Source organism: Mauremys reevesii, linkage group 1 (genome assembly GCF_016161935.1).
Source record: "Mauremys reevesii isolate NIE-2019 linkage group 1, ASM1616193v1, whole genome shotgun sequence".
In the NCBI taxonomy this organism is placed as follows: Eukaryota; Metazoa; Chordata; order Testudines; family Geoemydidae; genus Mauremys; species Mauremys reevesii.
Window position 1 is genome coordinate 245,041,013 of NC_052623.1, and position 17,484 is coordinate 245,058,496.

Below are 17,484 nucleotides of genomic sequence, written 5' to 3' on the forward strand. Positions count from 1 at the left end.
AAAAAGGTCACAGTGGCCATGCAATTTATTAGGCCATAAACAATGCTTAAAAATCCTAGAATGATATTTTTGAATTCTGGACAGGCAAAATATATATGCTTTTCAAAATAAAGCTGGAAATGACTATTATATACACAATATCAGACTGACAAATTATTGTTCATTTCTAGTAGCTGAAATCTAAATAAGCATAATAATCATCTTACTGGAAATCTTTGAAATTGTCACACATAAGATCAGTAAGTGCAAAGTCTAGTCCCACAGGCATTCTGATTAGATTTCTATGCAATTATTTTGATGGTAGCAAGAAAGCATTTGAAGAGCCCATTGATAGTAGTAATGTTAGACTAGCAGAGAATAGATTACTATAAAAGATTTTGGAACAGGCAACTTTAGTCGACCCATACTTTAAAGACAACGTTGAGTGCATCCTTTCTCTGGAGTGGACATTGAACAGTAGGAAGATAGTCTTGTTACAAAAACTTTGTGACATGCTGCCATTATCTGCTGCAGGGAAAACAAACCGAGTCCTCTGTTAATCAAGCCATCACACTCTGCCTGAGGTGCTGACAGCCCCTCTCTTTAGCTGCTTCACAAGTCACATCTTTCATGCCAGCTGCTACTGATCTGGCACCTTCTCTTTCTAGCTAAAAGGTAAAACATGCAGTTATCAGGCTTGGTATCCTGTAGAGTGTTAATTCATCTGCTAGGTTGCTACTACTCACCCAGTGAAGTGACCCAGGAACACTTTGCTTGTCATTCTGAAATTGGCCCCAGGCAAAGCTTACTAGCCTTTTAGAATCTGAAGAGAAGACAGCGGCCTCACCTAGTAAAGCTCAGTTTTGTGTTCTTGAGCTGCCTACCAGCCAACATAAAGAGTTTCATAACCAGCATTATCATTGTTCCTAAACAAAGACCACAGCTGATGTGGAACAGCTAACATCCCTGAAAATGAATGCTAAGCGTGTTGAAAGAATTTAGGTGACATTGAATTATTAAAGTCTACTTCAGAATTTGGAAGTCAAAGTAGCCTGTCTCCATTGATTTAGGACATCATAAGTATTTTTATCTTTAAAAGTATATTAGAGTGGAGAGCAATGCCTGAAAGGAGAACAAGGAATAGGAGATAGCTGAGGTCTTGAACAAAACTGGGAAGCTTTTTTCCCCCCATCTACCACTCAGCAATAGCAAAGAATTGGTTCCAAGTATCAATCACAGGGATTATTGTTGGTGTGTATTTACATTAACTAAATAAAAATAAATATTTGTCTTTCTTATTCTATATAATTTAATGACCGTATACAATACCTGGATGTGACACCTGAAAGGATCAAGAGGGCATATACTTTTTTCCCCCACTTGAGGAAAACCTGGGGTCAGCACAGGAGAACAGACACAATGGGCGAAAGAAAAAGTCCCTTCCTGGGATTGGTATGTCACTTTTCTAGTGTCTCTAATGAAAATAGCATAGTCACCACATTTTTGGATTCCAGACAGTAGTCTTCCTAACATACATCCTACAACAATGAACTAGGCAGCATCTCCCTCCTGTCTTCTTCGATAGCCCTTTCTAATTGGAGACTTCTTTGTATGATTACCCTTAAATAGGCTTATTTTAAAATAATGAAGTCTCCTGGCCTGACTGAGTCAGCTACTATAGATCAGGTGTTTTGCCTCAGCCCCACAAAGGTCTGAGAGGGATAACTTCTATCTGATTGCTCTTCAGGACTCCAGCTGCAAAGAATCCACTGAACTATTCATCAAACACCTGATACAGATTCTACCTTAACAGGGCCAGGTTAGAATAAGGATCAGTATTTACTATGACAATTATAGTTTTCTTGGAAGCAGCAGGGCCGGCGTTTCCATTTAGGCGACCTAGGGCACCAGGATTTGGGGGGGGGCAGCAATTCGGCGGCGGGGGGAGTCCTTCCACACGCCGGGTCTTCGGCGGCAATTCTGCGGCGGGTTCTTCACTCGCTCCGGGACCCGCCGCCGAAGTGCCCTGAAGACCGGGAGCGCGGAAGGACCCCCGCCTAGGACGCCAAAAACCCTGGCGCCACTCCTGGGAAGCAGTGGTTACTTTACCAGGCTGCTGTCTGTGATCCCTACACTCTCGGACAGAGTTTTTTCTCAGGAGCATTTGTTCATTAGTCTCTAAAGGACTTCAAAATTGTTATGCTTTCCTTTTGACTTGTGTTCTGCCATTGCCTCTGCCTTCCCTCCTTATCTTTAACTTATTTTCTATTTTGTTTAACATCGTGATTATTTTCCTTTTTAAAAATTACTTTGACTTTTCCAATTACCATTAAGATGTCAGTATTTTCCAACAGATACCATCACAGTTTCCTGTCCACCCTATCTATCCATCCAGGTACCTAATCCATTTAGGATAGGAAATAATTGTGGTGACCATGTGGTATATGCTATCAGATATTGACCTTTACATGGAGACATTGCATGAATTACAAGTTGATTAATCAAGCTAATAGTATAGGAGCTCATTTAGTTAGTAATGACTATACCGTAGCCTAGTAAACGTTGTAGTAAACTTAAACTGCACTCCATATTAAACACTAAATGGTCATTTTTCTAAGTGGTACATTGGGTTTTAGACGTGAACCCCCCCTCAGAGCAGTGAAGAGAGCACATCTAAATACCCACATACCATTCTGAAAATGTGTATCTAATTATATTTTTCTATTATGGCTATAGGGTTCCCTTTTTTTCCAAATGAAATAAGACAGTAGCTGAGGTGATAATTACACTTATGTAAAGAACCTACAAAACCACTGCTGTCCTGGTTGCTTATACTCTGAACTCTCAGCCTATCCAGAGCTCTGGAGTGGGTTATTTTGTTCTCTGGATTACAGAAATAATCTCTAGTATGGACTATAAATTCACTATTATATTGTCACAGCATAATGACTGGTTTCTTCCTATTTTCCAGGCCTTCCAAAGGACTATCACCTCTGTATTCAGGCTTGTTGTGTAATTAAGAGGAGGATCATTTTATTCTTGACTCTATACAACATTTATAAGTTCTTGTTGCTTTTCTGCTGGTTCTGGCCAATTCTGTTTAATTTTCATTTTGTGTTGCATTAAATAGAAATAACACTGAATGCTTCTGTACTTCCCACCTTCACATCTGGCACTTAATGGTAAACCTTTTCAGACATTCAGCAAGTATGACTTTTAAAAAATGTTTCATGCTATTGTAAAAATGTCATTAAGGGAAAATGGTATTTTTACCACTAATCATGTACACGAGGTAGGCGACCTGCTCTACATGACAGATTTGTATATAAATGTGCTGACTATCAAAATAAAGGGACCGCTTTCTTGTAGACCAGATTCAGCATGTATGCCCAGCTTCAGCCCCAGTTCAGCAAATCATTTAAGTATGTGGGACTGCTTATGTGCTTAAAGTTAAACAAGTGCTTTGTTTGACAGAAGCTTATGCAGACTGTTTTGTTGCAGTTTTGTAGTCTAGAGGGGCAGCTGGATGTATTTTTAACTATATTACTATTACTTATGTAGAGCCATAAATTTGCATAGCCCTTTATGTACACATGGCCCTTATCCCAAGCAACATGGTGTGGTTCTTCTGTGAAGCGTGTGCTGGGGGAGATAAATGCCAAACACTAAATATCAAGGAATATGCCCTCCTTTTGTGTCTCTCCTCCACCATCCCAATGTCATGTTTCCCTTTGTCTCTCTTTTCCCTAGTTGTCCTTTTTATGTTCCATCGATTCTGTTCTCTCTCATTTCACATCTCACTGCTATATCTCAGTAATGAAGTTCAACTGGTCATAGTACTTCAGTACAGTTAACGAGGAAGTTCTGTAGCTGGACTCAGTATAGTTTTTCCTCCTCACTTATTGACAGAGAGTGTTGACTTCTTCAGAGCTGCTTTGGCACAACATGTCGGCACTTCAGTGAGACAGACGACAATATTTTTGGGAGGGTTCCTGAATAAAGATTTGATGGTAGACTGTTTTTTCAAATTATTGGAGTTCTTTTACATACCCCTGGGGCTCATCTCCAGCAGGCTCTCACACAATTCCAACATAGAGCCATAGAGTTCAAGGCCAGAAGGGACCATCAGATCATCCAGTCTGACCTGCATATCACAAGCCACTAACTACCACCCAGCAACAACCAGAATTAGACCAAAGTATTACAGTCTTCAGCAGACTAAACTATTTTATGTCAACATCATTGGTTTTGCTTGAGCTACAGTTGTGAAAGAATTAAGTGTGTTCTAACAATAAAAGGAGGAACTAATAGTCAGAACTTCTGGTTATTGGCTTACTGTGTGACTTGAGGTAAATCACTTAATTTTCTGTCTCAGTTTTGCCATTTGTAAAACAGGGATCATAATACTTATGATGTAATAGAACAATGAAAATTAATTCATGTTTGTAAGGCACTTTGAAATCCTCAGATGAAAAGGCTAAGTATATAGTAAGTAAAAATTATAATTATTTTCACACTGCTATGTTACATCCAGCAAGTCCACCTCAGAATTGTTTGATAGAGTAATGTTGTCTAGTAAACTGTACAGAGGCATAAAAGCAAAGAATTACAGAGTTCTAATCCAAATCCCTGCTAGGCAAGTCATTTAGGTGAACATTTTCAAATGAGGGTATGTATGGAGAGGCATTTAAATACATACAGAGGTACCAAAAATAAGTGATCTGATTTTTCCAAGGTGCTAAGCACCTGCCACTCCTAGTAAAAGTCAATGGACACCTGTGTATATTCATTTCCTCAGAAAATTCGGCCACTTATTTGGCTGCATAACCTTGGTCACCCAAAGTTTTAAAATTTTGGCTTTATTCTCTCTCTATTACTGCTTTCAAATCTGCAGAAAAGGGATAGTAATATATTTGCCTTTGTCACAAGGGTGTTTGTATGAATTAATGTTTGCACAGCACTTCCTAGAAGTAAAATACTATATAAATGCTGTGTATTATTATTATTTTAATCTTATGCCTTTGTACACCTGTTAAAAGTATACGTTATGATGCAGCTGCAGATAATTGCTGAGTCTTTTTAATTTATATCTCATGAAATTAGGGCTGGACAGCGGAAAAACCAAGACAACCAACCCAGTCTGAATTAAGGGTATTTGAGGGTGTTTACAAAGTATTTATGCTAGTAGTATAGTTAGAGTAGATTATTTTATAACCCACATATCTCTAATTAAAATATGTTACTTACAGTTTTTATGCCATTCCCTGTTGAAGGGAAGTTTTTGTGAGACTCTGAAGCCAAGTATTTTTGCTGTCAAAGTGCACTTCTCAAAGAGGGAAGACATAACACACACATGACAAATCTATTAGCTATTTGATAAATAGTCTTCTAAAATATTGTCGCAATGACAATATTTTACTTAATGGCCAAAGCAATAAATTTTAAACGCTATTTATATTCATAACTTTTGGTTGCTTGACTGCTACAAACTATTGGAAGTAAATTTGTTGGCAAGAAATAATTTTCAAAAATGATTGTTTTATTTGGGTGGTGGTGGCAGGGTGTAAAATTGCACTGTCCATTTTAAATCTGTAAGCTTTGAATGTAGGGAACAACCTTCCCTACTATGCTTGCTAGATTGGACAATGATTTACAAGGCACCATGTAAAAGCAGAACCTCAAGTTTCCAGAAGAGGGGGAATCAGGCCATGAGTTGCCTTCCCTCTTGTCCCGCAGAGAGGGAGGCAGGTCTAGCTTGTAAATTGCAGAGTTGGCATGGAACACAGGGCCCAAGCAGCTGCCAGTTTTGATTGTGATTAAGAATTAGCCTTCTCACCAGAGTCCCTCAGTTGTTGTCCTCTAGGGTCTGTGCCTATTTTGGTCAGTTCCTCTGTGGCCAATTTCTGTCTCAGTTTGAACAGCTTCTTTCTCTCTAGATTTTGGGGAGGGGGGCGAGGGGAGATTGAGCCCATTTAGCTTTGGGTTTTTTTTTCCGTTGCCTACTGGTGCTAGTTTATGTAACCATTTTTTTTGGTACCATATCAATTAATAAATGTCTACATTTGGCCACCCTTACTCACCCTGGGTCATACCTTGCTGCATGCATGGATAGTCACATTTCAGTGGGACTATTTGCTGAGTAAGGCTCTATTCAATGTGACAAAGGTAGCAGAATCAGGACCAAATTTAAAAATAAACAAAACAGAACTAGTTGTACTGAGCACTCTTATCTGCCATTGAAGTGAATCACATCCTAAGTTGGTTTCCAGCTTTTATATATTTCCCCAAGATGTGAGGGTGTTTTTTCTGGCATCTTTGCATTGTGCTGCAAAGGAGTCTGTCTCCATTTTAAAACTAGCCTTGCTGGTGATCTACACACTCCAGATGTCAGTACACCTCTATGCTGATATAACGCCACCCGATATAACACAAATTTGGATATAATGCGGTAAAGCAGTGCTCCGGAGGGGCGGGGCTGCACAAGTTCGATATAACGCAGTGTCACCTATAATGCGGTAAGATTTTTTGGCTCCCGAGGACAGCGTTATACCGGGGTAGAGGTGTACTTACAATAGGAAATAAAGTAGTGACACAAAGTTGATGGTCTGAATGCATGAAACAAAAGAGCAATGCTAAAATCATTCTTGTTTTAGGGTTACAATATACCTAAATAATAACCTGAGTTTGAATTGGTAACCACAGCCTGAGCTAAATAAAATTCAAGGCTGATATCCAAAAAGTTCATTAGCCCAAGGTGTGATGATCACCAATATAACAGAGAGTTAGGATTAAACTGAAATGGGCTCCTCCTCCTCTAATCCCTTTGGTATAACTGGCTACTATAAATCCCTTTTTTCTGAATAACTACAGCTTCCAGAAATCCCTGTCTGTATACCCACAACAAAGATAGCTTCTTCAGCTTCTGACAGTTTTCCCACCTTGTCACTAACCTAACTCCAGCCTTCTCAATATCTCTTCCTGCTCTTCCTGACCCTTTTTTATGAATTGTTTGTATGAATAAGTGCCCAGATGTCTCCACTGAGATTGTGACTGCTTTGCACTTATGTGCTGTACATACGCATAGTAAGAGAGCGTTCCTTTCCCAAAGAGCTTACCATCTAAATAAACAAGACATACAAAGGAAGAAAGAAAGAGAATATTTCTAAATAAATAAATAATATCCCTATTTTACAGATAGGACGCTCAGGCACAGGGAGATTGAGCAATTTTTCTTCAGGTCACATAGGAAGTCTGTGGTAGAGCAAGGAATTGAACTCAGATCTCATGAGTTCCAGTCTAAGTTGTCTGAATCACAAGACTTTTCCCTTATTGATTCCCTTGAGGCGGACCCCTCTTGCAGCTAAGAGAAAGTTTGTAATTAAATAGTATTTAACATTGTAATGAATCCACTGAGTGGTAATAGGTCAGCCGGGGCAGTGTGGTGAATCTGCTGCTGCTCTTCCATTCTTGACTGGCGAGTGAGAGGGCAGCCAGGAAGGGAAGGTTTCATGGCATTTGAACAGTATAAGGGCAGCTGTTCCTCATGATGGTTCATGGTGACTGACCTGGGGTTTACCAAGTTGCCTGTGTGCTGTTGGGTTTATCTTTGTTGAGGAGTAACATGGCTCATTTACAGAGTATAGGTAAGAACTTGTACATAGTATATGCAAACAAATCACATGGTAACCTGACTCAATTTCTCTCCAACAATGGCAAATTACCTGTTGCAAAGCACCAGAATTGGCCAGAACTTAGCCGAGGTGCAACAGTATCTAGTGCTAGGCAGAGTGAAAGGATTTAGAGCAGTGGTTCTCAACCTTTCCAGACTACTGTACCCCTTTCAAGAGTCAGATGTGTCTTGCATACCCCAACTTTCACCTCACTTAAAAACAACTTGCTTACAAAATCAGACATAAAAATACAAAAGTGGCACAGCACACTATTACTGAAAAATTGCTTACTTTCTCATTTTGTCTATATGAAATTTTAGTTTGTACTGAATTTGCTGGTGTTTTTTATGTAGCCTGTTGTAACACTAGTAAATATTTAGATGAGTTGATGTACCCCCCTGGAAGACCTTTATGTACCCACAGGGTTACGCGTACCTCTGCCTGAAAACCACTGGTTAGAGGGAGTCGGAAGTTAAAGCAGCAAAATTTGTTTTGGTTGTAGGGAGCACAGCACTCCATCACAGCACAGAAAAAAGAGTATACAAATCCCTCTGCTTTCAGTTGATTTTAATGGCCCTCAGACAACGTATAGGTATTTGAATGCTGTATGGTTATTGAGAAATAGTCATAGTTATCAAGTAAATCATAAAGACTCAGCTATTTAGAGTGAAGGGAATTCCATAATTGGGAATTATTCACTTCTAGGTACTTAAACTAAAACAAAATAAAACAAGCCTATTCCCAGGCTTCAGGTGCTCTGCTATCACCAGAAACACAGTTCATAGCAATAAAAAACAAAACAGCAGCAAACCCCACTCACATAAAACAATGAGTCAAGTTGGAAAACTCTGCCGAACAAAATCTCTCCATGTCTCAGAATTTCAACAAAAGCCCTGCACTCCCACCTAATCACTTAACCCACCCTAAACATGTACTCAGAAAGATGGGCTTTTTGATTTACTCTGAAGGTCAAGTGTATGATTATGGGTCAAGCGCTGCACAGCATTCTTGTGTTCTTATTGATGGAGACAATTTTTTTCCATTGTAAACACCCACTGAAATTGTAAGCTTCTTCAAACATGGATAGGGTCTTCTCTTATGTCTTGTACAGCACTGACCATCCTATTGGCATGTAGTAGATGTGAATAATTTATAAACAACATATTATTTATGATCTTAAACTAAAAAATAATCTCCAGAGAGTGAATAATATTTGTTCTACTAGAGAAGATATAGGTTGTTGATCTCTCCATACTGCTTTGCCTCCCTGAGATTTTCCTGGGTCCAAGGCTGTGACTTCAAGATGTGTTATGTGGGAAGTTTGGACATAGCTATGGATGTCGAGAAGGCATCTAGTCCAGTCCCCTGCACTCATGGCAGGACTAAGTATTATCTAGACCATCGCTGACAGGTGTTTTTCTAACCTGTTCTTAAAAATCTCCAATGATGGAGATTCCACAACCACTTGAGGCAATTTATTCCAGTGCTTAACTACCCTGACAGTTAGGAAATTTTTCCTGATGTCCAACCTCAACTGCCTTTGTTGCAATTTAAGCCCACTGCTGTTGTAGCAATTGGTAGGCAAGTCAAAGTGAAACCCCATAGATATAAATTACTAGCATTTTTGGTATTTACTGTGCATTTATAGCTATACATATTGCTATGAAAAATACTGCAGTGTTGTCAAGGGGCAAAAAGTGAGGAACCATTTTTTACATATATATTTTTTCTGTTTTCTAATGTAATACAATACACCTAATGTAACCTGTTTAACTTCGTGTGTTTGTCTTAAGGCTGGATTCTGATCTCATTCACTCTGCTGAACACAATGAAGTTATTCCGGATTTATAAAAGTATAGCTAAGACCAGTTCCCCCACAACTCAAACTGAAGTCAGTGAAAGCTATGGTTATTTAAAATTTGGCATCCAAAAATGGGATAACCAAACTTTTGAAAATTTTATCTGAATTATGGTTGATGATTTTGATGACCAAAAATAAGGGAAACGTCAACAGAAGTGAGCACAGTTTTGGAGACAGAGTACATAGATTTCTTGAGTTTCCAGCAGTACAAAATGAGTCAAAAAGTCTTATAAAAATCCAAAACCTAAGTAAAAACACTGGCTTTTTTAAATAACAAATAAACTTATATTGGTAACAAATGAGGAGTGAATTTTTTAGTCATGCAGTTATTTATTATACAGGTGATGTTGCCAGTTGCATTCTCCCAACTTTGGCATAAACTAATTACCAATGACCTTAAAAAAACTCATAGAGTCAAGATATTTATCTTTAGCCATCAAGCTCTGTTAAACACCAGACACTTTACTTATATATCATAATAAATAATTATACCTGATAACTATATGGTACAATATTATTTTTGTGATTGCAGGTATAGTGCTATCCAGAATCTACACTTTCCATTGACAGTTTTCAACATATGCAGTATTTCCATCAGTAAAACATAAATACTGGCCCAATACACAATGGTCAGGAAGTGGAAAATGTATTATCCAGCACACTCATTTAACCATAACACTGAATTTCCTGTAAAAAGCGACAAGGAGTCCTGTGGCACCTTATAGACTAACAGACGTATTGGAGCATAAGCTTTCGTGGGTGAATTTTCACTTTGTCAGATGCATGGAGTGGAAATTTCCGGAGGCAGGTATAAATAGGCAAGAAAGACTGATTCTTTTCTATATACAATCACTGTTTGGCAACAAAAGATAAATAGGATCACTCTCTCTCACTAATGGTAAGATGAGTTTTTATATATAAAGTAGCTGCCAAATATAACTACTGTTCAGCTACATAAAAAGATCAAGAAATGTGAAAGAGACAGACCTAATATGGGAAATGGTTGTTAAAATGTGTTCTGCCCCAAACCCTCCCCCACAATCCCTCTTTAACATACCTAAACAATACTCTTCATTCCTGTGGCACAACACAATTCAGATCTGAGGGAGAATTCCTGGTGTAAAACAGGGAGACAATTCAAAGATACAAATTCTAAAATAACGTCCCACAAATTGGGGAGCTAGAGAAGAAGACAGTATGAATGCCTTTGTTCAATAACAAGCTGCTATAGGTCTCAGGCTGATACAGAGAACTCAGTCAGTGAAACCAATAAGTTTACTTCTGTAAAATCGAGAGAAACATATATCAGGTCTAAGACAGTTTCCAGATATATTACAGACAGCAATAAATGTACTAGGACATTGTCTGCCAGAGTCAGACAGACACAGGGAGTATGATTAGAAGAAGTTTTTCCCCTATATTTTTCCAGCTGGATCAGGTAGCTCAACAGAAATTCAACTTATCTCTGAAAAAACATATGACAATAGCTTCTGTTGAGCTGGGCTAGTCCTTCTGATCATGTGAATTATGCTCAACTAGTCAGGGATATAGGAGAAACAAAAAATATGACTTCCAACGTGTGAGTTTTTCCTGGTAACTTATCACAACAAACCAGGCTCAAATGTGGAATGCATCACAAACAGCAGTCTGACAACATCTGATGATCACTCAACCGAGGGAGGGAAAAAGATAAAGCTTTTCACTTAAACAAAATTTCAGTGATTAACTGCTGGATCATAAATGCAGTTCAGTCTTTAAAAGGGGATGATTCTGAGTACTTTTGTGATTTTAGTCAAACAATTCAAACATAATGAGTTTTGATTGTTTCACTTTGAAAACATTTTGGTTTCCTTTGAACTTGGAACTCAAAGTGAAGCTCAGGAACATAAACTACTGTGGGTCAAAAGCAAAGAAAAAGTTTTCACTTTCAACACTTGCAAAACAAAACTTTTTTGAGTTTCACCCAGCTTTTTGTATAACTGTGAAATCCAGAAAGGCAAATTGGTCAGAGAAAATACAAAATTGCTAGTTGACAGCAGTCTACCCTTTGCAAAATTTACTCACCTTCAACAATGTTCATGGTTAAAATTTGCTAAATACAACTGATCCCCTAAGAGATCCCTAATTTCTCTAAATTGATGGCCTAATACCAAACATGAATGCTCCATGGAAGAAATTAATGAACTGTTAGACTGACCTTTTGGTGACCTAAGGGAAAATTCAATTTATCATTACTATTTTGTATGCACTAGTCCATAATGAATGAGTGTTCCACATTTTGAAGGTTGTAGTTCAAAGGGGCACTTGATTGATTAAATCCAGAACGAGAGATTTGGGGTGACATCAGATGGAAAGGTCAACACTGGGATTCCCTTTTTCACCCCTGCGTCCCACAGTAAATGAATGTACCAAACTTCAAGACTGTAGTTCAAAATTATATTGGGATTGTTAAAATCCCTTTACAAAAATACCCTGATGACCTTTTAGTGACCAAAGTTCACATTTGTAATATTCTCCCCTATCCCCGCCTGTGCAACCTGTATTCTGTGGCTCACAGTGAATGAGTGAACTACATTTCAATATTTTAGCACAGAGGGAACATGAGAATTAATTATGGCTGTCAGTCACACTGTTACAAACATCTGTCTTATATTACGTAGAAACAGTAGTAGGGGCTCTGTTGGAATCAACCAATCAACCAAAACCTCAAGTGATCCTCAATAGAGAAAGAACAAATAAAAACAGGTAACGTTTTTAGGCTAGAACTGTGGATAATTAGTTATGAGTGGTGTTTACCTTAAATTCTCAGGGCTGGATTGCGAGAGGGCCTTGTTCAGGCACACATGAATTCTCTACTTAATTAAAAAGCACCACACTGCAGCCCACTACATTAGCACTTCCTTTGAGAAAGGACTCTTTGCTCTCTCTGGGGAGCAATAGTCTTAGAAGAAGTTGTTTAGGTTAAAGAGGAGCTAGTCATGTCCCTGCCTCCCCTTGCTCACCAGCCTGAAGAGTGGGGCTGGTGCACCAGGAAATAATGTGCCCATGCCTAATGGATAGGGTGTGTTCCAGCTCTCTGCATTGAGCAGCAGTAAGTGTGACTCTACCCTAAGGCACAATTTCTTCCAGTGTCTCCTGGGGAGTGTGCTATCCTGCACTAGCTCCTATACAGCATTTAATGTGCACTGCATAAGCTCTATATTTCTTAATTTTGCTCAGATATGCAGGTTTGGAATTAATAACAAGCATAGGAGGAGGAGTGATGGTCTCCTTTTGATCTAATAACCTGTTTAAATCAGAAGATTGAAGATCTCATTTATGCCCCTCTACCCTGGATTTTTTTCAGAAATTATATCCCTGGTAACTAGAAAGCTTTTGTCTTCCTGGAGAAGTAATGAAAGGAGTAAATTCAAGAAGGGGAAAGGGCAGATATTATTTATATATTTTTATAAATACTCATGCAGGTAACACTGCACACAATATATACAATATTCATATGCAGCTATCTGCTTCACAATCATTGATTAAACATTTCATTCTCAATGTGCTTTTGATTTTAACTACCAGATGAAATGTGAATTTTTCTGGTTTAACTAAAACTGCAGCCACAGTAACATGTAAGTAGCTTTTTCATGGTTAGGCCCTGATCTTGTAAGCAGATCTTCTAGTCACTAGTGCAAGGATCCATATTAGCAGACCCAATTGCAAGGCTGAGGCCTTAAACTGCAGTTTTCCTTCCCAGAATTGAAATTTACAGGGCGTCTCGTGAATTTCTGAATGTTTTGTAAAGAGTCTTTCTGAAGTATGAACAGGGTATTCTGCAGTAACAGCGGCCTTTAACTTAAATGGGAAACAGTTTATTTCCTGGAACTTAGTTCTTCTTCTTGAAATTGGGAACAAACATCTAAGGGCTGAGGAGCTGAAAGCATGTGCCAATCAGGAATTGAAGATTTATCTAGGTCCACTTTGATTCCAGAATGTTTAGTTGTTAGCCAACATATATGTTACACACACACACAATTTGCACAGTATTAATATATTATATAAAAGTGTTTGGGAAGTTATGTTAACTGAATTTATTATGCTTTTCCCACAATTTTGTTCACCCTTTGCTAAGTATCCCACAACACTTTGCAAAGCAAATGGCATCTCTGGCACGGGAAAATATGAAACCTGTCAAAGAAAAGATACATGAATAATTCTGCCTCATACAAGATTGGGAGGTACCCTCATGGGCAACTGGTTTGGAATGTAGTATCCAAAATAGAGATAAGGAAAGGTACACCATGGTACCAGAAAAACAAGATAAAAAGTGAACAGGTACATTTTAGTCTTGGGTGACATATTGCATGTTTTTTGCTCATAAACAGTCATGCTATAAATATGGCTGGTTTTGAAGCATATTTTGGAGCAAACCTTCTAAGTAAGGTAAACTGAATGCTGTTTGAACTGCTTCCCAGGAGGACTGGTAACATTAACTCTTTTGTTCCTGTATTGTACTGCTTTGTTTTTAGACAATAAATTTAGGTACGCTTGGTTAGTGGGTCTCTTAAACATTCTTAACAAACTGCATGTGTAGACAAGCCGTTGGCTATATATTTAGCAATATAGTTAAATTATGATATAACTGAATTTGCAGAAGCTCATGCAAAAGCAAAATGCTCTCATTTTGCAAAATTATAAGATAAATATTTATGCCTAGTGAATTGGCACTGATAGTTTACAGCTGAAGAGAGTGGTACTAAATTGTACCTTCTACTTTTTGACTTTCCACAGCTGTAGCTTCTGCTCAACCTCAACCTGGTTCAGCTGGGGAGAAATCCTCCCCCTTCCCCACAAACTGGGAAACTAGTAGTCTTTTACTTTCACAAAATTTTTACTTTAAAAAAAGGAATGATTTCTTTCACTATTTAAAATCATTTCCCTCCAGTGGAAAGAAGCAAAAAATGAAGGAGGCAGGAGTCCTGTGAAAAAAATAGTACTGCATGTGATCATGTAGTTAAAGATTATATCTTAATGCACAGGCACAAGGAAGAGGAAGCAAATTAAAGTTTCATGGGCAACATTAATGTTTGCATTTTCTAACTTTTGAGGGCTTGACTTTTCAGTCTTAGAGCTTGTGCAGATGAACAATTAGTGTGTGGCAAATGTATTAGAGTGTGTGGCAAACTGGGGGTGTAAATCTACAGTGCTCCAGCATGACAAGCAATAATTGTCCTCATGGACCATGCTGCTGTACACTGAAAGTTCCCTAGTGTGCTTTACATACTGCCCATATTTTGTCAGTGGGTTTCACAGGTTTTTGCTGACAGCAAAGGAATTGTTCTATTCCACGTTTTGAAGGGAATGTGCTCTAGTGGTTACAGATCCTTCTGCCCCTGTTCCCCTGAATCCCGACCCCCTCCTGCCCTGGCCCAGCCAGCCTGTCCTCATCCCAGTCCCATTCCCCCTCCTCCTGTCTTCTTGTCCTAGTACCAGTCCCCCTTACCACCCAGGCTCCCATCCCAGTCTCCTCCTAGCCCCGAGTCTCCCATCCCTCTCGTCCCCATAACCCTTAGTTCCTCTTCCAATCTCCTTGTTCCAATCTAATCCCCATTGCTCTCTGCACCCTCAGTTCCTTATCCTTCTGTATTCTACTCTGGCTGCTTCCTACTTCTCCCCACTGCCTGGGTCCTGGCAGTAAGAACATTGAGAACAGAGGTTCTACAGTCTCCCTCCTTTCAGTTACTGTGCCTGGCTCAACAGCTGTACCAAGAGGAAAAATTGTACAGAAAGTCCTGATCAGTTCCTGCATCCCTTGACTGCAGCAGTCAGGGCAGAAATCTTTGGAGAATGTAGCTGCCAAACTCTAAACAAGTATCTAAAAAGAATGTGCAAACTGAGATTTTCAAAAGCTTATAACTCCCAATTATAAATGTTTGCAGATTTTCACATGGACAGCAATAGGCACATCCATGACAACCTGTCAGTCAAATTTCAGATACTGTTCCAAAGCAGCGAAACACTAGAGCTTGTCAACTAAATGGTTATAAGAATTTTTTTAACATGGGCAAAAAACCCAAAAATACCACTGTCTACAGCCTTCCAAAGGGAAACACATGCGGATGCCAAGCTCATTTGGCCTACTAAGTACCATGGTTGGTAACAAATGAGGTGTAATCTGGAGACCTAGACGCAGAGAGGCTGGATTGCAGGGTAGGATGACCAGCCGTCCTGATAAAATCGTGACTGTCCTGATTTTGAGGAATTTGTCCCGTGTCCCGACCGGAATATGGTCGGGATGCAATTTGTCCCTATATTTTGTTTCCTGGTCTTCGGTGGCAATTCGGCAGAGAGTCCTTCAGTCGCTGACAATCTTTGGCGGTATTTTGGCAGCAAAGTTTATTACCCACCGCCAAAATACCGCCGAAGACCGTCCGCGACTGAAGGACTCTCCGCCGAATTGCCGCCAAAGTCCCGGATGGGTGAGTGTAAAAAACCCAAAAAAACGCGCCCCCCCCCCCGCGGAGGTCCCGATATTTTCCCCTTAACATCTGGTCACCCTATTGCAGGATCGCACCCAAAGAGAAGTGGAGGCACTGGCCTGTCACTTCAAAGAGGTGCACTCCAGGGACTGGAACAGATCTGTAGTAGTGTCCTCGGTGGGCTAGGTAGCTTAGTAGTTAGCATCCACTCAGCCTGGGAGAGGGAAGTGGTAGGGCCCACCCTCTCCGCCAGGCTCCGACCCAGGGCCCTAGGAGGGTCAGCAGCATTGACCCCTCGGGAGGGTTGTGGACCCTCTGCATTACCCTCCCTGGGTCACTTCCTACCACTGCTCTCTCCAGGGGCGGCTCTAGGAATTTGGCCGCCCCAAGCAGTCATGCCTGCGGGAGGTGCACCGGAGCCGCGGGACCAGCGGATCTCCCGCAGGCATGACTGCTGGTCCCGCAGCTCCAGTGGACCTCCCGCAGCTGTGGAGGGTTCGCTGGTCCCGCGGCTCCGGTGGAGCATCCACAGTCATGTCTGCGGGAGGTCCACCTGAGCCGCGGGACCAGCGGACCCTCCGCAGTCATGCCTGCAGGAGGTCTGCTGGACCAGCGGCTCCGGTGCACCTCCCGCAGGCATGACTGCGGAAGGTCTGCCAGACCCGCCTGCCGCCCTGCCGGCAAAATGCCGCCCCAAGCGCGTGCTTGGCGTGCTGGGGTCTGGAGCCGGCCCTGGCTCTCTCTGCTTCCAGTCCTAGATGAGGAGACAGACAATATAAAAGGGAAACCAAATCATCAGCCTCAACCGGGCTCAGCAACAATCCTGGGTATCTCAGGGAGGCATCTCTGACTCCTTTTGCAGAAGCCTGCAGGGTAGGTCTGCACTCCTCCCCAGCCTCCCCCTTCTGAGCTGGGTTGCTCCCTTTTCAATCTTGTCTCCAATTGGAGCATGCACTATACTCTTTTAACTCCTTCTGTCCCAGCACAAGGTCTCAGAAGGAACACCTACAATGACTCACAGCTCTTATTATCAGCCTATATAGGAAAGGTGGAAGGAGCACAACTGACATGAACAAACAAACAAAATAAAAAGTAACCTAAATGAGAAGAGCAAATAGTGCTGAAACAAGGGTGTTGAGGCATTGGACTGGAATTCATGGGATTTAGGTCCAGTTCCTGGTTTTGCCACAAACTTTATGTGACAATCTTTTGGTCTCAATTCCTAATCTGTAAAATGGAGATAATACTTCCTTTCTCCTTCACGTTGTCTGTTTTGACTATTTAAGCCTTGGTACACTCCGGTTTGTACTGATTTAACTATTTTGATTAGGGATGTGATTTTATACCCATACAGTTAAAGTGGACCCCTAGCATAGGCCCGGTTGTACTGGTATAAAGGTGCTTGTACTGATACAATTTCTGGAAATTTATGGGAATAAACTATTCTAGTATAAGCACTACTGGTATAACTGTGTCCACACAAGGGGGTTGGATTGCTTCAACTCACAAG